Source organism: Oryctolagus cuniculus, chromosome 6 (genome assembly GCF_964237555.1).
Source record: "Oryctolagus cuniculus chromosome 6, mOryCun1.1, whole genome shotgun sequence".
In the NCBI taxonomy this organism is placed as follows: Eukaryota; Metazoa; Chordata; class Mammalia; order Lagomorpha; family Leporidae; genus Oryctolagus; species Oryctolagus cuniculus.
Window position 1 is genome coordinate 164,429,290 of NC_091437.1, and position 20,395 is coordinate 164,449,684.

Consider the following 20,395-nt stretch of genomic DNA (forward strand, 5'->3'; position numbering starts at 1 on the left):
CTGGGGTGATGTGCCATGTCCCAGGCAGGAATCTGGGCAGACACAGGGTCTGGGGTAGCTGTGTCCACACCGCTGAACTACATCTTTAGATCACAGGCCCAGCTCAGAGCCTCTGGCCTGGCCCTGCTGAGCCTTCCGTGATGCGCATGTGGGTCACAGCGGGTGGCTTCTGTCCCAGCAGCACTGCCCAGAGCTGCGTGCTGGACTTGAACTTCACTGAGTGGGATTTGCAGGAAGGAACCTTCAGAAACAAATAGATATGGAGTCGTCTTCTTTTTTTTTTAAACACACCAGACCAGACCAAACCAGACTTGCCCCCGGGATGTGACATCTCTCAGGGCAGCAGGCACAGTCACAAAGCTTCTTAGTCAGAATCCCTGTGTCCAGTTCCAGCACTGCACTTGCCAGACGTGCAGTCCAGGGAAAGTCACTGAGCCTCAACCGTTTTGAGTACAAAGTAGGCATAAAACAACTCACGTCGCAAGTTTGTTGGGCTTCATTAAATGAGAGACTACAGGCTAAAATACGAGGCTACATCTGGCATCAGAGAGTGCTGGGGGAAGCTATTTTATTAGTTTCCACTCCTTAATTTTTTCGCCTGTAACAGAGGAACCACGTCCCCTACTTCTGAGACTTCTGGAGGATTCCACGATAAGGTGGGTGTGAAAGCTTGCACCAAGCAAGATGCTGACAAGGGGAGACTCATCACCTGAGCTACTCAGAGACCGCAGGTGCCAGGGATCATGTCGGGGGCTGGGATTTCATCGATTTAGGGGAGGACTCACTCGTGCCCGGAATGTAGGTGCAATAGTTCACACTGCAGTTTGTCCCAAGAGTCGGCAATCTAATGGTTGGAAGCAGACACGCAAGGTGATGCTTCTATGGGACTGCAGTGAGGGCTCTAACAGAGGACAAGACCCTGACCCAGCCTGGCAGCCCAGGGAAGGCTTCCTGGAGGTGAGCATACCGGAGTTGAGCCTGGAAAGGCTGGTGGGGATAAACAGGAGGAAGCAAGCAGCACAGTGGTTTGGAGGTGGGGAGAGAGAATGATGAAAACTCAGCCTGGGGCCGGAGCCGGGATTGGTGGAGCTGCAGGCGTTCAAAGGTGAGGAAAGGCCATTCACAAAGGCAGCCGGCGACTTGTGCAGTGACCCCGACAAGGGGCTCAGGCTTTGCTCAGAGACCCCCTGGGGCCAGTGGCTCTTTGCCTGCAGGGCAGTGGCAAGTGCTAATGTCACTGAGGAACCCACGAAGGATGGGTTCCAGGGAACAGGGACAAAGTTGCAACAACAACCGAAAGAGATGCCAACAACCTTCCCCTGAGACAGCTGGGCTGCAGACTGCAATCCCAGGGGACTGGCAGGGAGGGAGCGGACAGACGGACAGGAGCCATCTGACAGGCCCAGTTCCCAGTACGGCTAGCGGCACCAGTCAGTAACAGGGATGCTACAATGACATCAGCCTGCACCTACTGAGGTGAGCGGAAGGCACCTGCAAGGCAGCCAGATGCAGAGGCCAAAGGCCAAAGGCCAGTGGCCACTTGGGTTTGGCATTCAGAAGTCAGGGCTGCAGGCACAACTGGAAATGCAGGGAGGGGGCGGCAGGCAGAGCTCCAGGTGGGAATGAGGGCTCAGGTGAGAGCCAGAGGAAGGAGGGGAGCCACTCCGGCCCTTCTCAGACACCAGCGCGGCTTCATTTCTGCTCTTGTAAGTATGTACGCGTGAGCACGCTGTGCATTCCCGTGTCTTTGCTTTACTTCTCCTAATCCAGTATTTTCCTGCTACTGAAAGCCCTGGCTATGCTGTCAGAGCAGTACCAGCAAGGCCCCACCAGGAGCCGAGCATCCAGCGCCACCCAACCATCTCGCTGGCTCCACACAAGGTGACTGCTCAACACTCAAACGAGCAGAACCCAGACCTGCACAGGCTGACACCCAAAGTGTCAGTGACATGACTGCCAGGCACTCGTCACGCCAAGAACCAGGACAATTTCTGAGAAAATCCAACCGACTCCAACACCGCAAAAGCTCAGACGTCCTGACAAGCATGTTAAAAAGGCAGAAATCATAGAAATGCTTCAAGGAACAATAACACACTCTTGAAACAATGGAAAAACAGACTCTCAGTGGAGAAAGAGAAGATGGAACAGAACCAGAGGGAAATCCGGGAGCTAAAAGTGCAGTGACTCACATTCAGTTATCTCAAGGCCAGCCCCATAGCAGGTTGGTGGCGAAACAACAGAGCGAGGAACCAGCAAACAGACCGATAGCATTCCCCACCTGCACACCACCAGGAAGACGACAGGTGGAATCTTAGAGGCAGCAACAAACATCGGTATCATAGGAGTCCGTGAAGGAGAGGAGAGGGAACACAGGACTGACAAGATTCTGAGAAATACCAGACGGGAAACTCTCAAACACACTGAGCTATGGATCCTGTCTCCCCCAAACATGAACCCGATGAAATGCACACCAGAGCACACCATGATCAGACTTGTGAAAACTAAAGACAAAACTCTTAATAAGAAGAGTCTAAGAAGAGTGATGCATTGCCTAGAGGGGAAGGCAGCACAAAGGGCAGTAGATTTGTCGCTGGAAACCAGGGAAACCGGGAGGAAGTGGCACAACATTTGTCAAGTGCTGGAAGAAAAGAGCCGTGAATCCATCATCCCATATCCAGCAAAAATACCCCCCACCCAGGGATAAGGGGGAGGCAAAGCCAGTCTCGAGGAAGGAGCGTTAGGGGAATGGGCCACTCACAGACTCATGCTTTGAGGATGGTAAAGCAAGATCCCTAAGGCAAAAGCAAACGCTAGGGAGGCTGAAACCTCAGGAAGCCAGCAGAGCAGTGACATGGGTAGATGCAGGGCAACGTCTGAGCACAATGGAGTGAGCTTCTCGGGAGTCTTTGGAGGCCATCTGATGGTGGAAGCTGAAGTCATAGCATCAGCTGACACGCTGCAGGGCAAGGTGCATGACGGAGGTAAAAAAAAAAAAAATCCACTTAGCAGTTATTTGTCAGGGCCCTCAGCCCCCTGGGTGAAAGCGAGGTTTCTACACTCAAAGTGTAAAACATCCTACCACCGACTACGAGAACTCATCCACGTGACCATGCGAGAGCCGACCCCAAAGAGCTGCACAACGTTTGTATTCAAAAACATCACAGATAAAAATGGAATGGTGGCCGGCACCGCGGCTCACTAGGCTAATCCTCCGCCTTGCAGTGCTGGCACACTGGGTTCTAGTCCCGGTCGGGGCACCGGATTCTGTCCCGGTTGCCTCTCTTCCAGGCCAGCCCTCTGCTGTGGCCCAGGAGTGCAGTGGAGGATGGCCCAAGTGCTTGGGCCCTGCACCCCATGGGAGACCAGGAGAAGCACCTGCTCCTGCCATCGGATCAGCGCGGTGCACCAGCCGCGGCGGCCATTGGAGGGTGAACCAATGGCAAAAGGAAGACCTTTCTCTCTGTCTCTCTGTCTCTCTCACTGTCCACTCTGCCTGTCAAAAAAAAAAAAAAATGGAATGGTAAGAATCGTTCAAGTCATCCACAAGAAGACAAAGAGGAAAAGTGGGGAATGAGCTACAGAATGAACAAAAGGAAAGCAAATCAAGTAACAGTAGACGCAAATCCTTACCCAAATAGCACAGGTGTGATTGACTCAAATCCTTAACCAAACAGCACAGGTGTGAGAGAGGGCAGACATCCATTCAGCACCTGGTCCTCAGGTCCCCTCGTGCCCAGGTGAGCTACGTAGGTCATCTCACTCAGTGACCTCACCAGTCACTGCAAGGCGGCTAGCACCATCAGGTTTCCCTTTTACGTGTTTATAAATATTTTAATGAGGCAGTGAGAGGCTGAAGACACAGGACACCAATGGATAAAGTATTCTTTCAACTACAGATTAAAATTCATGAAAAACTGAACAGAATGAACAGTGGTTATCTCTGGGTGCTGGATCATCCCATTTCATAGATGAGAAAACAAAGACCCATCAGGCTAAATGACAGCTCAAGGTTACCTAGGACACAGAAGTCGGTCTGAATAGTGGAAAACATGGAACATTCACTACATACCTCATTCCCTTCCCCGCACTGTGCTAGACCCACCTCACTAGCAAACTGGATCCCCACGAGTCAAGTCATCCTGGGACCCCTGAGGGTAAGCTTTGTCCCCACTGCCTGGAACATCTGCCCACAGAATAGTCATAAAAATGCAATGGCTAAATCAGCGAATGGGCTCCCTTTAATACAAATCTGCAGCTTTAACAGAAGAGCGGATTTTTTAGTTAAGAAAATCCTCCTTCATTCTGGAAAAACAGTGTCAGGGCTGCACCGACGCGCTGCGTGTCTTATAAAGAGCAGGCAGGTGTTGCTCAAATTCCAGGAGGCTGGAGTGCCAAGGTCACAGGTGGATTTGCTGTCTGGGGAGTGTGGGACCCCCAGTCGTACAGGGCTGCCTTTGCACTGTGTCCCCAGAGCCAAGGGTGCTCCTTTTGAGGACATGAGTCCCACTTCTAGGGAGGGCTCCACCCTCACGACCTAAGCACTCCCAAAGCTCCACCCCCTAACACCACTGCATTGGGATCACGTTTAACCATAGGCATATGTGGGGGGACACAAACATTCTGTCTAGCGCACACAGGAACCAAGCCCCACTGCCCCATCTAGACCCTGCTGTTACCTCTGTGAATATCTGCCTTCCCCAGACATGGGATCATTGTGACAGCCCCCAGGCCATCCTGAGTTCTCATCCAACCCTTGGCCCCGGCTCCTGCCCCCCACACAAAGAGAGCTGGCGCCTGATGGATCAGAACAACCATCAGCCTCTTTACTAGGGAACTGAAGTGAGCATTCCACGTCCACCTGGCGCTTCTCTTCTCATACCCTCATTCCATCCACCACCAAGCGCACCAGCTCTCCCCGCACCAGCACACCCAACCCGTCCATGTCCTGTCGGGCCAGCCCAGGCCACCACTCCCCCAGGGGTACTTGCTTCCCCTTGTACCAGTGAGCAGTGTGAACTCCCAGCAGAAAATGGAGCTCAACAGTACTTCGTCACGGACGCTGTCCACTTCCCCCGCCCAGCTCAGCTCTGCTGAAGACATGGGATAAACTGGCGAAGCCACCGGCTCTTAGCAGATCTCAAAGGCTATGCCCGTTTCTAATCTTACCTTGGCTTCCTCCTCTTCTCTTCCTCCTCTTTTACTTTGTTTTCCTCTCTCTCCACTCCTCCTCTTTCGTTTTTGTACATTTTCTTGGTCACTCACGGTGGCAATCCCTTCTAGCCATTCCCTGCTACCTGAAACCATGCAGGCAACCACACATGCAGAGCGAGCGCATAAACTTCCGGCCAGTTTCCGGGTATGAAGGTAAGGTGTTGAGAACTTTCAGTGGATCACAGGGACACGAGACAGGAATTAGACCAGATGGACCAAAAAAACCTATCCCTTCTACACCCAAGTGTTCAATCAGTACTAACCAGTTGAGTTCCACACATTACCACCTTGTGTGCATCAATTTCCTTTGCTACTGAGTGACGAGATTCTTGATGCACAAAAACAGCCTTACTTATCTCTGATCCCCAGCACAGAGAAGACGCTCAGTAAATGTTTGTTGAATGAGTCCCTAATAGCTAGTGGGAAGACAGACATGTTGAGTAGATGAGCATATAAATGACCTCAGCGCCAGCCAGAGCTGTGCCGGCTGCTGCTTCTGCATCACTTTACCTCCTTACAGGGCTTGTTAGGGTTCCAGAAGATTAGGGAGCCCCCAAGATCACGCACACAGGCCACAGCAGGACTGGGATTTGATCCCAAACCACTATGCGCTGAATTCTGCGTTTTTTTCATTTAACCAGGAAGGATTCCTCTCTCTTTCTCTATGGAAGAGAAGTACACGGAGGGGGCAAAGGAAAGAGCTCAGCTTTCAGGAGGCTTCACTGAAGCTCAGCAGCGAAACATCCTTCCAGTCCTCTCCTCCCGGACCCCCGATGCTGCAGACGGCACCAGTGCTGAGCCCTAGGCTGCCAAGCTGCAGAAGGATCACTCTGATTGAAGGAGATGGACAGACAGGAATGTGTGTCCCTAACCTCTTCCTCTATGCTAACAGACTTCAAAAACGGTTCCCTATTGGTCACTTTCTGCTCCTGATCATTTTCCTAAGAGGCAGCCAGATGCCAGTGGTGTTTCTTTCCTAATTGCTAGAAGCTGGAGATGACACTCACTCCGTATCCATGTAGTCTTAAAACTGAAGATTCCGTAGAATGAGCGCCAAGTGACCTGAGAGGCACCTCCTTATTCTGAAGCCATCACCCCCCTCCTCTACATTGTCTCTAGAGCCATCGATTCATTACTTTAACAAGTACCTCTTGAGCCCCCAATTTTGTGGCAGGCATTGTTTTAAGCACTGGGAGTAGCAGCATCCCTGCCTCCATGGAGCTAACTTAAAAAAAAATATTTCTTTATTTGAATGGCAGAGTTACAGAGAGAGAGGATCTTCCATCCACTGGTTCATTCCCTAAATGGCCTCCGTGGCCAGGCCAAAGCCAGGAGCGTCATCTGGGTCTCCCACAAGAGTGCAGGGGCCCAAGCTCCTGGGCCAGCTCTGCTGCTTTTCCAAACCATTTCCAGGCAGGGATCTGGATTGGAAGTGGAGCAGCTGGGACTTGAACCAGAACCCATATAGGACGCTGGTGCTGCAGGTGGCAGCTTAACCCACTGCACCACAGCACCCGTACCCAGTGGGCTAACTTTCTAAGGGGAAAAGAAAGCAAACAAAATAACAAATAAATAGAAGAAACAGTTTCAGAGAGTAAGAATTGAGTTAATAACAAGGAGACAGAGTCAGGTGATGGAAGGTGACCTGAGTATCACAAATTTTACACCTGGTGAAAGGAAAGCTTGCTTGGGTGGAGACACATGAGCTGAAATAGGAGGAGTGGGGGAGGATCTAGCCTTTCAGAGAAGGGGATGGGATGAGGAGTAAAAGCCTCCACCAGTTCTTGGATCCTGGCAACCAACAGCCTGGGACATGGCATCCACTCTGAGGCTCAGACTTTCTGCACACCCTTAGGGGAAACACGAGACCCTACCAGAACAGAGATCCATCGGTGGACTCCCAGATAAACCCTGCAGCTGCCCCCTCACCGCCTTGGGACAGAGTTCAGAGTATTCATTGCAGCCCTCGGACCTGGCTTGGACCTGCGTCTTCAGCCTTTGCCACTGGCTGCGTGTCTGCTTGGTGCGATCTGTGGACAAGGGGCAGAAATGGCAGTGCAGGGACGGGGCAGTGGTGGGGGTGGGGGAGGGGGCAGCATTGTTCACTCCCGTGGTTCCATGAGTCGAGTGGATGCGTCAGAAGGAAGCTGGACTTGATTGTCAAGTTGGTACCAACCATGCTAAGTGCCTGCCCAACAAGGAAACTTGAGTTGAAAGAAGCCATGGAGGGTGTGCGGGGGCAGGAGCAGGGGGCATGAGAGAGTCCTAGCCAGACAAAGTGTCCTTGGAGGGAGGTCTCCGGGGTGAGGGGCTCCATGGAGGACCATCACCCGGGGCCTGGAACACAAGAACGTGCCGGTGGTGATAGCAAAATACAACCACTACTGCAGCCTCTGAAACAGAGGCTGTCGTCTGCCACTCTGCCCTTCATTCTCATCCCAATCTGGGAGGGAGGGGGGAGGGGGAAGCAGCCGATGGCCCCCACTCCCTCTCTAGGCCCTCAGCACAATGGCAGCGCCAGCTATGAGGGGAGGGCAGACCGCTTCACAGTAGGCATGAGATGAAACCCCCAAGCCAGTCTCTGTCGTACCTGATCATGAACAGAGGTTACGGGACGTGGCCACGGCTTGTTCAAACACAGAAAGCAGCTTTGGAACAGACAAGGCTGAGAGCAGGGACCGAGGAAACACAATACGGTTTTGCTGTCCCAAGCAACTGAGTTCCCATTGTCCACGGCAGGTCCTTCAGCAGTATTGTTTCAGTCATGCCCAGCTCAGACAAACAGGCCTCACAAGTCAGAGAAAAAGCTCCCTCCGCACCACTAACCCACTCAAGGTGGACCGCATCCAAATCAGAATGGACCTGCCCAGGAGTTGCTCAACCACAGAGCAAGTTCGGGGCTGGGATTCAGGTCCAGTCAGTCACATGGCAATCCCATAGCAGCACGGCCAACTCGGAGTTACTGTCCCCTCCCACGGATGGAGAAGTTGAGGCCAGGAAATCTGCTCAAGGTCAAGTAGTTAGTAAGTGGCAGAGGCTAGGGCCACATTCTGGGCCACCCAACCCCAGGAATGACCAGCTTCGTTGCAGAGGAAAAGGAGACCCACGTGGAGAGGAGGGTCCAGCACGAGTCTGAGATCTCAGCTATGAACAGTTCGGGTTTAGTGCTTTAAGTGGCAAACACGGTCATGAACTTTGAACCCTTCACTTTGCTCCATTCCACAAAGGCGTTGAGTCCAAGGGGCTTGAAGAGAGTTGAGAGAGAAGAGTCATAGACACGGGGCTGGGAGTCTTCCACCCAAAAGCTATGCAGCAGGTGCCTGTGGCACCTAACAAGGCCGGGCAGACACCGCTACTGCTCCTCCACAGGGCATGCTGCACCTCCCCCCCCCCCCCCAATCTTCTCTTTGATTGACGGCTCAGTTCAGCCGTGCCTTCCCAGAACTACCACCTCTGCGAGGGCGGACTTCCACGATGCATCCAGGCACATGCTCTGATGTTTCCCACACCGCTGGTGGTGGCAAAAATGACAGGGTCCACCCTCAGCCAGCCCCTCACATCAGAAGACAGCGTCGGCCACTCCTACCGCTCCTGTGCCACCAACCATCTGAAAGCCGTAAGGACCCCGTTCTTGCTCTGCTCACATTTGCAGTGTTGAATTCCTCCTGGTCTCCTCCTCTTCCGCCCCTCCTCCACCCCCACGGTCCCCATAAGTGCACTGCCTCCCTTCCTTTCACAACAGATGGTCTCAGGTTACAGGGGCTTGAGGACAGGAGAGATATTTCTGTTGAATTTATTTTGAGCAGTCTCTGCTCTGGCGAAGCCACACTTATAAATAGTGCCCCAGCACCCACAATGACTCGGGGGTGCCACCCCCTCCCCTTTTCTGGGAGAGAATAAAGAGACGCCCACGCAGTGCTCCTTCTGGGAGGACTTCCTGCTGTCACTGCTCTGGCCTCAGCCCTGTGAGCACAGCTACGTCACTTCCCAAGATGTCGTCAGCCTCATCAGAGGCTCAGAGAGCTCGGAAGCCCCAGCACATCGCAGCCATACACATACGTGGAGATGAGCAGACAAGGGAGAGACAGACAGCTGTGCACCCCAACATTCTCCATCCACCTGGAACCACTCACGTGCTCACCCGAGCTTGGATGTCTTCAGTGCCCAGGAGCTCACTACATTTGTAGGACCCTAAGTGCATTCTAGAACTCTGACACAGAGTGGGCAGGTGTCTTTTAGCGCCACTGGCTGGCTGGCTGCGGAGGACAATGTGGAAGGCAAGGCCAGTGGCCAGACACGGACAGGCCTCAGGGCCCCTTCCCTGGTCTGGAGCTTGGTTTCAGGCCAGGCAGCCCGGCTGCGTGGAGCCCCTGCATCAGGAGCTTGTAGAGGACACAGCCCTGCACCCAGAGGGGTGAATTCTCTTCCAAGGGAATCTATTCACAACCATGCCCAGCACAGAGGGCCCAAGAGACACCTCCCAGCCACTCCAGGGTGGGCCCCCAGCCCGTTCTCCCCAGGAGCCTGTGGCTCTGGCTCTTGGTAACCAGAACTCTGGGACCCAAGCCAGGTGACAGCTTTGTCCACCTGCAGAGGGAGCTCGCTCACAGGAGTCATGAGGTGTCCGACAAGGTCTAGCACACTGCCCGGCACTGGATCTCAGATGGGACCCGGAGGCACCCCAGTTTCATTTTTCTCAAGAAATGTCACAGGCATACAAATGGAGATGTAGATTTAACTCACTCGAGTCTCCCCAAGAAGATGAAGCAAGGACTAACAGGAGCGGCAGGAGGAAGGCTTTCACGGGGATAAAAGAAGGCTTGTCAACCTGTCATTTAATGATGCACCTTGGCTGCCCCGGGAGGGGGTGGCTCCCCTGCCCCTAGAGCTGAGCCAGTCAGAGTGGCCGCATAGCCGGGAGAGACCTGGCAGGAGCCAGGTGAGGACCTGGACAAGGTGCCGCTGATGTCAAAGGCAGTGAGCCTGGACCAGGAGTGACAAAACCCAATGTGGTCACCTGAATCTATAATCACAAGGAAGTTGGTGATTCTACCTTATTCTTTTTTTGGTAAGAATTCCCGGTGAGATCCACCCTCGGTGCACACAGCAGTATTGTTACATGTGGGTGTGACTCTGGAGGGTCACTGGGGGAGCTGAAGTGCTATACCTGCCTCTAAAGAGACATTTTGTTGCGTCGACCATGGCAGCTGGTTGGCTTTGTCTTTATAGAATCCGGAGCACATTGTTCCACAGCGACTTGGATACTGGGGGCCAAGGCCAACAGCGGCAGAGCTGGGTCTGCAGCTAGAGGAAAAGCCTTCTCCTCAGAGACCGTCTCAGCTGAAAGAGGGTGTGGAGTCTGACTTTCCTTTTCAAAATGTTATTAGGAACCAAACTTTAAAAAGCCCCCTCCTCCTCTCTGCCAGAACCATGGCCAGAGTCAGCAAGCAGCAGTCCCTGGAGTGTAACATTGAGGTGAGTGTGCAGCACAGATGGACGTAAGGGTCAAGTGGGGGTTGTGGAAGGAGGCCTTGTCCTGGCTCCAGCAGGGCAGTGTGGCGACCCCACCAGCAGGGGCGGCCACCCGCACACACTCCCTGGATGTCCACCACAGCCTCCTTCAGCTGGTGCCAGTATGTTGCCCCAGCTTTCAACCGCTCCCAAATGCTCAGTCCCGATGCCTCCCAAGGAGCATGAGCACGCCATGCCCTTTGACCCAGCGATCGTGTTCCTTGGGAAAACTCACTTCCAAATGAGCGAGGTCATTTACACAAAGACGCTCCCGACATCAGTGAGGAGGGAGCAGCTTGTGTAGCCGGGCTCCTCTTCCTGCAGGTAGCAATGCAAGTCGGTGCTCCATGAGGCCAGAAAGCAAGCAGTGAATTTGCCTCCATCATAGACCTGAAGAATGGTCACATCATACCCATCACGCATTTGGTTACGTATCCACAACATCATTATTCGCCCACTCACTGATTCCACAAACCCTGTGCAGGCTCTGGACACAGGATGAAGCTGGAGGTGTTGGTATGGGTACCTGACCTTGGGCTGTTTATCGAAGACACCAATCCTGCCCTCCACATGCAAATCCCACTCCACACACCTAAACGTGTGCAAATACACACATGCAGTGCATAAACATGCACGTGCACACACATGTGCATGCACACGCAGCACTGAATCCTGGGTGGGAAGATCAAAGGTTCAAGCCCTTGTGTGGCCGGTGCCTCAGGAGCCCTGTGTCTGAGATCCAGCTCAGTCTCTCAGTGCAAAGGAGCCAAGTCCCTCTCGCCCTCCAGGACAGCGCCCGCATCTGCAGAACGGGGACTTGCCCTTTTCTCATCTTGCTGGAGCTCGGTCACCTGTGATTCTGCAGGCAACCTGATGTGTCCTCCGTTCTGGCTAAAACCTCATCTCTCTCACCCTAAAAAAAAAAAGAAAAAAACAACCCTGTGGGCCCTTCTCCTGTCCTGGTTCCTTGTGGAAGGCTGCATGGACAATGCCGTCCACAGGTGAGGACAGATTTCCCACAATGAGGAAAAGGTCTTTGCTGGAGGGCAAGCACGCTTGGCATCCTGCTTCCCTCTGCCCACCCACAGGTGAGTCATTCGAACTCTGAGCTTTTGTTCCCTGGCTCACAAAGCTGGAAGTCGAATGACACGCGCAGAGTTCACGGTGCTGGCTCATGGCGACCGCACGCCCCACGTGAGCATCTAGCAAACTCAGCAGAAGGAAGAGAGGCAGCGAGGCGCGCACTGCCCGACTCAAGGCTGCAGAGAGAGTTCAGGCAGGGAAAGACCTTAACAGCTCCCCTTGCCCACGTTTGTGAGCCCTTCAGCTTCCCTAAACAGCCCGGCCTCCTTTGCTTGAATACCTCCCGTGGTGGACGCCTCTCATGTCTGGACAGCAGCTCCAGCTGACCCTGAATCCAGTGTGCACAGAAACTTCCCCTCCAGTTCTCCAAGCTCCACCCTCTGGAGACCAAGAGGGTGCACCAGCTTCATCTTCCACAGGCGGCCCTCCAAGGCACTGCGGCCACCCCTCCTCCCTTCTCCACACCAAAGGACCATCCCACAGTTGTATTTATCTTTCCACACAAGCCAAGGTCTCTGTTTTCAGGACATCCTGGTTTCTCTCCTCTGAGTGCATTTCCACTCATCTGCAACCCCTGGCCAAAGAATCAGAGGGACAGCAACAGCACGGAACACCTAGCCCAAAGTGGCCAAACTCCCTGGCCTGGAGAGGCCCCACTGGCCACCCCAAGGACCGCAGATGACCAACAGGAGGCAGGCCTTGTCTAAAGCCGGCAGCTGCTCATCAGCCCTGACCGCGACAGCCCTACAGGGATTCAAGCCAGAAGAGAAGGCGCAGAGTCAGACCGGCAGATGAAATCTGAGTGTTTTAGTTGGCAGGTTATGAAAACAACCTGTATCGCATCAAAGCCGTCTGTGGGCTGGCTCAACCTGTGGGTTATTTACTCACACTTCTGCTAGGTGTGAGAACATTCGAGAAGCCAATGAGACGGTGAACCAGCTCCGGACACTCAAGCACGCACGCCTCCCAAGGAAAGGAACCCTCATCTCCAACTTCTTTCTGAACAAGAGGAACCCAACAACATCCAGGCAAGGCCGTCCTGAGCCCCGGGAGGAGCAGAGAGACCGGGAACCTGGGATGGGGAGAGGGGGGATTCTTCCTTCCATAGCTCCTCAGGTGTGTGAAGCAGAAGCAAACCAGCATACAGCACACGCCTACCAGGTACCAGACACCACATGGGTTAGCCCATGTGATCTCTCGGGCATCTCCACCTGGCAAACGGGGCAGTCAAGGCTCCCCAGCACTGCCATTTGGCTCGGGGCAACCAGAGGAAGCAGAGTTAGGACTGGGAGCCAAGATTAACCGCAAAGCTCCGGCCCTAGGACCACACCACGCACACGCGGCTGGGCAGTGCACCCCACTCAGCAGGCGCCTCGGCCCGTGGAAGCCCCCGGCAGCTCTGTGAACCAAACTAGAAGGAGTCTCAGGCACTCTAGGATTTGCGAGGGATATGGGGCTAAAACGGACAGGTGTAGGCAAAGAAGATCGGCGTAAACCGGGTACAGGTTCTAGAAGGAGGCGAGTCAAGGAAAGCAGCTCTGAGGACACGCAGACCCGGGATGTCCCAGAGGCCAGCTTGCCTGTCACCGTCCCCGGGTCTCAGCTCCAGGGGGAGAAGAGGGGACACATCTTCCGGGGACACACCTGACTCACGTTATGCTCTGCCAACTGGGACAAGCATCTCTTCTCCGGAACACAGAGGACAACACAACCTGGCTGGGCCACAGGAAGTCGGGACACGGGCATAAAACCTCACGTGGGAACCCCGGAACAAGGAGGCAGGAGCAGGAGCAGCCCACGGGGACCCTGGGGCCCCGGCTTCTCCCCTGGAGAGCAGACAGAGGCTGGTACCCCGGCAGCGGCTCCAGCAGCTGCAACCCCCACCGCCACCTGGCAGACTCCCGCACTGCCTCTGAACTCGTCCCAGGCCCCGCGGGTGCGAGCTCGGGGACACGGCTCTCTTCTTCCGGCACCCCGCGAAGGGCTCGCGCGTCCCGGCTTCGGAAGGGGGCACACGTGCTCGCGGGGAGCCCCGCCCAGCTCACTCCGGCTCCCTGCCGCCGGTGGCACGGGGGTCCCCGAAGCCTGCCCCTCCCCAGGCCTTACCTGGCAGCGAGAGGCCGAAGGGGGTGCCGCCGGCTCAGGTCCAGGGCCCCGCGCCCGGGACTGGGAAGTGCCTCCGGGAGGAGTCGCCTGCGGCAGTCCCGCACTCCCGGGGCGGGACGGGAGAGAATCTGGAGGCGTCCGCAGGGAGGGCGCGCTTCAGCACTAACACCTGTGTGCGCGAAGTCGAGGCGGAGCTCGAACTTACAGAGCGAAGGAAAAGTGTGCGCAGAGCAGAAAATGCGGGAAGGAGAGAGGCAGCTCCCTGCTGCAGCCGGCGGCCGCCCCAGAACAAAGCTGCCGGGAGCCTGGGCGCCCCGGCGGCGCAGCGCAGGGATTCCCCGGGCGGGGGCGGGGCCGGGGCCGGGGGCGGGGCGGGACCGGGGGCGGGGGCGTGCTCGGGGCGGGGCCTTGGCCGGGGGGCGGGTCGCGGGGCGCAGGAAGAGCTCCTAGGGTCCGTCAGCCGGGGCGGGGAGGCGCCGGCGGGGCGGGGGCGTGCGCTGGGGTCAGGGGCGCGGAGAGCTGCAAGGCTGTGGGCGGTGAGAGGCTGCCTGCCTGTCCCGTTATAGACTAGTATTTTGATCCCCTTTACAGCCGAGGTCTGAAATAGCCCCCCGACGGGTGCGGCAGCTGCCGCCGAGTTGGGGAAACTTGGGACTCGCAGTGGGTTGGGGAGGGGGCGCTTTGCTCTCTGCTCCGCGCTGAGGGCCCCGCCTTCGCTGCCCGAGCAGGTAAGCGCAGGTGTCCCGCAGCCCCTCTGCGCGGGGGGTGGGGTGCCCCGCCTTCCGGTTCCGGGGAGGGGGATGGCGGACGGCGGAGGCCCAGAGCCAGCCTTCGTCTGCGGTCAGGCGCCCCAGGAGCGCGCAGGTGCGCGAGCCCAGGTGAGCCTGATGAGGACCCCTGGCGCCCCCGACGGCGGAGGGCCAGCAGGTGCAGGTCTAGTCTGCCTGCCTCAGCTGTTTCTCATCGCGCGCCAGGCAGAGGTATTTTGAAGCAGATGAGAACATGGCTTAACCCTCGTGACCTCCCGCACCCTGCCCCCAGCTGGTCTCAACTCTGGGGCGTCTTTATTTGGTTACCTGCTGAGTAGCAGCGAGGACTTCAAAAATAGACGGGCAAGGGCTCATCTGAGACCCAGGAATTCTCAGCCCCACCCTGCCTTCCTCTCCTGCGCGATTTTCCAGGCACCCTCGTGGAAGTCCGTGCCACCTGCGTGGGGGGCCAAGTGCCGGCTGCCGGAGGAGCGCAGGCCGTGCCTGGGTATGGTGATGGCTGAGTTGAGTGCCTGGCTCCTCAGAGCCACAGGGAGGCTGGCTGTGTGAGAGGCTGGTGAAGGAGACTTGGGCGTGAAGTCCAGGACCCTTTGGGGTGTGGGTCTCCGGGAGGGCTATGACTGGGGCGGGGCACAGAGTAGGGAGCTGGTGGGACCTGAGGATGAGGGTGGCCTTCATCCTGAGGACCTGGGCGTCACTGGAGTGCTGCACGGGGCCATGGCGTGGGTTGTGAGGGGAGTTGGCAGAGTGCGGGGCAGGCCAGTCTGGAGGTGCGAGTTGGGCCTCTACTGGTCCCTACTCACGGCCACAGGTTAAACAAAGAGAAGGGAGATCAGAAAGGCATGTGAGGCCCCAGCTGTAGATGGCCACAAGATTCATTTTTTTCCTATTTAATTCAGACGCTGGGAATGCCAATCCAGACCAGAGAGGAAGCACGCAACCGGAGGGGTGGAATCTGCTACCGGAACTGAAGAGAGGTGCTCACCCGTGGTCCAGCAGCTGAACTACAAGTGCCATACCCTGGCTAAGGACTCTCAGGGGCTCTCAGCTCCCAGCTGGCCCAGTAATGAAAACCCCAGCTCTGGCCAGTGCTGCCTGCAGCACCAGCATCCCATCTGACACCAGTTCCACTCCTGGCTGCTCGCCTCTGTATCTAGCTCTCTGCTTATGGCCGGGGAAAGTGGTGGAAGATGGGCCAAGTACTTAGGCCCAGGCACCGATGTGGGAGACCTGGAAGAAGCTCCTGGCTTTGGATTGGCCCAGCTCTGGCTGTTCCAGCCATTTGGGGGGTGAACCAGTGGATGAAAGATCTCTTTCCCTCTCCTTCTCTCTGTCTGTAACTCTGCTTCTCAAATAAATAAATAAATAAATCCCAGTTCTCTGCACAGGCCCTCCCCCAGTTTCTCTGGGACGCCCCTGTAGGCTGGAGTTGGTTCCTGGGTGACCCCACTGCGGATGGCACTGTTCTTGCTGACCCAAGCAACTTAATTCAATCAAGGTCGGAAGACCTGGGGACTGCTTCCACACGGCCCATCACCATGATGGCAAGACCCCTGATTTCACAGAGAGGAAGGGTGCAGTCAGTCCTCAGTGTGACTCCCAGGTAGGGCCCCCCACGGCCTGTAACAAATGACCACAAATTCGTGTACTCAGAACAATGTCAGATTGTCTTACAGTTCCAGACTCCGCAGTTTGAAACAAGTGCAGCAGGGTTAAAATTCAAGGTCTAGGCAGGTCTGGTTGCTCCCAGAGGCTGCAGAGGAACACCTGCCCCGCCTCTCCCAGCTTCCAGAACTTTCCTGCATTCCTCGCCTCCAGGACTACAGCTTCTCGCTTGCCTTGCTGACGTTCCCACCTTTGCAGTAAAACCTCTCTCTGCCCCCCTTGTAAAAACTCATGAGCACCTGGAGCCCAGCCAGCTGTCCTAGGATAATCCTGTCCTGCATTCGTTAACTTCAGAACATCAGCAAAGTCCCTTTTAGCACATAAGGGGACATCGTCACAGATTCTGAGAGTTTGGACAGGGACATCTTTGGATGGAGGCCACCACGGAGCCTTCCATGGGCCCCAGTGCGTCGCAGTCTCCCGTAAGCTTTGCCTCCTCTCCCCTGGGCCCGTCTCCCCAGATTCACATGCCCAACAGCAGTGCCTGTCATTCAGCAACACGCACCAAGCATGTGACAGTGACATGAGGAGCCGAGGGGGATCTACATGGCAATGGTAATTCCACCAGCTGGTGCGTCCTATGCCTTCAGGTGGGGGTGAGCACTGAACAGGCTGAGGGGCCCTTGCTAGCACCTGCTTTAGCTAAGGTGGTGGCAGAATCAGGGAAGGCCTCTTTGAGGAGGTGTCCTTTGAGTGCAGACCTAAATGGAGAAGCAGACGAGGGGGGCCTGGAAGAGAGAAGTCCCTGTGGACAGAGTCCAGGGGTCCTGGCCTGCCCTTCCCCCCTCTGCAGGCAAGGCCTCTATGTCCTGCCTGCCTTCCCTTCTGCTACTGCAAGGAATCTGGGATGAAAACTCCTGCTGGGCCTGTGTGGATGGGAGGGCTGCCCAGCATCTTTACCTCTGAGAGCCCCAGGCTCCCAGGGAGTTGGGCTCACACATATCGCCCACTGCTTCCCAGCTTCTCCCAGCACGAATCTCTTCATGCAGTGGGTCCCCGGCCTGGGGCGTCCCCCACCCCCACCACAAAAAAGAGGCATGCTGGGAGGCAGCCGCTTGCTTTTCCATGTCTGTGATGAGAGACCAGGGGGCTGCAGGTGGGCAGCAGGGGCTTCTGGAAAGACAATTCCAGAAAGCTCGCTGTCTCCCGTTCTTCCTGTTTCAGCCTCTCCCTGCCAAGACGCCAAGTTGTGCAGATCTCCAGGAATCCGCATCTACATCATCATTCACAGCAGACATGCGGCTAACTCAGGATGAGGACGTGTCCCCACACGACTTCAGTTCTTCCCATGTCTGTCACTGCACTGCTGCCACACAGGTGAATGTCAAGGACTAACTTCGGGTGATTGCCAGGCACAAGTCACAGAGACGGAAGCTGGGCTCTGTCTCTTAGGGGTCATCTGCTCAGGGCTGGCCTGGATTCTTCTCAAGTCTCAGGACTGCCAGGCTTCCTCAGGCTGCCCCAGACCCCATCAGCTCCTTGCACCCCGTCTTCTTGCTGTCAGCCATGCAACTGTCTCCCTCATTGGCTGGCTGCCTCCTTCATGCAGGCTCCCTGGACGACAGCTCTCTCATCTCTTTCTGCCACCAACAGAGAAATAAACAGTTTTTTCAACACTCTCCTTACGTGTTCAGGTCCCTTGTGCTGTATAACAGAACACAATCATGGCATGGAATCTCCTCCCATCCTAAAGTTCTGGGGATGAGGGAAGACATTTCCTGGGGGTTCTCGCTCAACCTGCCGCATCCTATTTAAAAATTCTCCCTTATCAGCATTTGTAATTCATTGGTCATTAGAAAGATTCTTCATTTCTGCATTTCCATTTGACTTTCCATGAAGGCAGAAGACATTTCTTCTCCCTTCTATGTTCTCACAGCTGGCACGGTGCTTGGTCTGCGACACTTGTGAAATGTGGCAAGAAATGGGCAGAGGAGTGGCCAAATGGGGAAGGAGCCACATGCCAAGCGACTCCCATGGGGCCGGTCAACTGTTAGCCACATAGGAGACTGACATTTTAAGATGCACAGGACTGAAAGGTTAAAAATTATGAGAGTTGCAAGCAAGTGACGGGACCAGGTGGACATGGCTGGACGGGACCCACTGTCAGGAGTTCCAACCCCAGACACTCATGACTACTTTGGGATGAGAGGAGTGGCAGGATCAGAAAAGGCTTTGGATTGGAAGCCCACTTCTGCCTGGAGTCAGTGGGAAGTCCTCAGGCCCTTCCTGGACTGCTCGCCCACTCCTTGCACCATCTGCAAGTGCAGGCTTGAGGCTCCCACTCTCAAGGACAGGGGCAGAAGGGCAGTGAGGAGCTGGCACCCAGACCCGGCGGGTCAGAGGTGCTTGTTGAGTGGCCGCTGGGTAGACTTGCCAAGGGCAATGAAAGTAGCCAGGTGAGTAGTGTTTCCCATCTCTTGGATTCCTATCAGTCTTCTACTTGAAGAAACGAGACAGAAGACAGTGAAATAGAGACATGAGCTTGTGCCCAGTGAAGAGACTCTGTAAGTGGCTTGTGGGCGCCGGCAGAGCTGCTTTTTTTTTTTTGACAGGCAGAGTGGACAGTGAGAGAGAGAGACAGAGAGAAAGGTCTTCCTTTGTCCACTGGTTCACCCCACAATGGCCGCTGCGGCCGGCACACCGCGCTGATCTGAAGGCAGGAGCCAGGTGCTTCTCCTGGTCTCCCATGGGGTGCAGGGCCCAAGCACTTGGGCCATCCTCCACTGCACTCCCGGGCCACAGCAGAGAGCTGGCCTGGAAGAGGGGCAACCGGGACAGAATCCGGCGCCCCGACCGGGACTAGAACCCGGTGTGCCGGCGCCGCAAGGTGGAGGATTAGCCTATTGAGCCACGGCGCCGGCAGAGCTTGTTTTTAAACGGAGTATGATGTGGGCGTTTTGCACAGAGGATGGTGGCACAGCTGCTTGGGGCACCCACATCCCGAATCAGAGTGCCTGGGTTTGAGCTTTGCCTCTGCTCCTGATTCCAGCTTCCTGCTATTGAGCAGCAGGCGATGGCTCAGGTACTTGGGTCCCTGTCACCCACATGGGAGAACTGGATTGAGTTCTGGGCTTCCAGCTTCAGCCTGTCCTGGCCGTGGGGATTATGGGCATTTGGGGAGAAAATCAGCCATGGAAGATTCTCTCTCTCTCGCTCTCTCTCGCTCTCTCTCTCTCTCTGCCATTTAAATAAAATTTAAAAAACATTTAAATATGTTGTGTTGTGGAGATGCATAGATGTCATTTGAAGAGTGGGGTGCACCCAGCATTGGGGGTGTTTCCCCAAAGTGGGAGCACACTCTCTAGACATCCCATTCTGTAGGTTGCTATTTGTCAGCTAACAGCTTATCTCGGGCACCTGTCAGAGTCCGTCCATTTGGTCCCACTGCAGCCCCTTCATGGCCACCGTGCATTCCACTGCTTGTCCTTGCATTCTGCTAACACCAGTGCCCTATGTGTGTCAGCCACCACGCCAGGCAGGGCTCCCCTAGGCTTGCAGTGTGGAGGGACTGCAGTTTCCTTCATGGTTCCTCATGGGTCAGGAGGTTATCTCCGCTTTTGTTTCCAGTTAAAACACACCACAACAACTTACTGCATGTATATCACTCGGCTGTGCACCCAGGTTTGTGTCTGTTGGGGCAGGGTGGGACTTCTTAGCAGAGCAGCAGCCCTGGATGGTAAAAGGCTGTGCACACTCACATTTTAATAGACATGCTTTTTCTTGGTTCTTTTAAATGTTAAGGCTAATGGACAAATTCAGCCTTGCAATAGTGCCTTGTAGTTGTCATGGTTAGCAAGGCTGTTACCAGAGAGTCAAAGAAAAATACCTGCTGGCAAGGATGCAAATTAGTGCGGCCAGAATGGAAACCAGTGTGGCGATTCCTCATGGGCTCTACCACATGACCCAGCTCCCCCACTGCTGGAAACGCAGCCAAAGGGGATGAAGCCAGCGTGTGAAGGAGATACCTGCACCCCCACATTTGCTGCAGCATGAGTCCCAACAGAAAGATACAGCATCCACCGAGATCATTCGTGGGTGAATGGCTTATA

The 20,395-nt window shown here is 55.4% G+C and overlaps 1 protein-coding gene and 1 long non-coding RNA gene across 3 annotated transcripts in view; one reads left to right on the forward strand and one right to left on the reverse strand.

Annotated features, from left to right (window-relative positions):
• Positions 1–14,251, reverse strand: part of COL22A1 (collagen type XXII alpha 1 chain) — a 261,951-nt gene extending 247,700 nt beyond the window's left edge. For both annotated transcript variants that reach the window (XR_011389346.1, XM_051844068.2), the window contains exon 1: positions 13,912–14,251. The gene's annotated coding sequence lies outside the window, so the exon portion shown is untranslated. The remainder of the gene's footprint in view (positions 1–13,911) is intronic.
• A 70-nt stretch (positions 14,252–14,321) lies between these two features.
• Positions 14,322–16,066, forward strand: LOC103348142 (uncharacterized). Its single transcript, XR_011389347.1, has 2 exons — positions 14,322–14,639; positions 15,581–16,066. It is a non-coding gene; the product is annotated as an uncharacterized lncRNA (long non-coding RNA).
• The last annotated feature ends 4,329 nt before the right edge of the window (positions 16,067–20,395 follow it).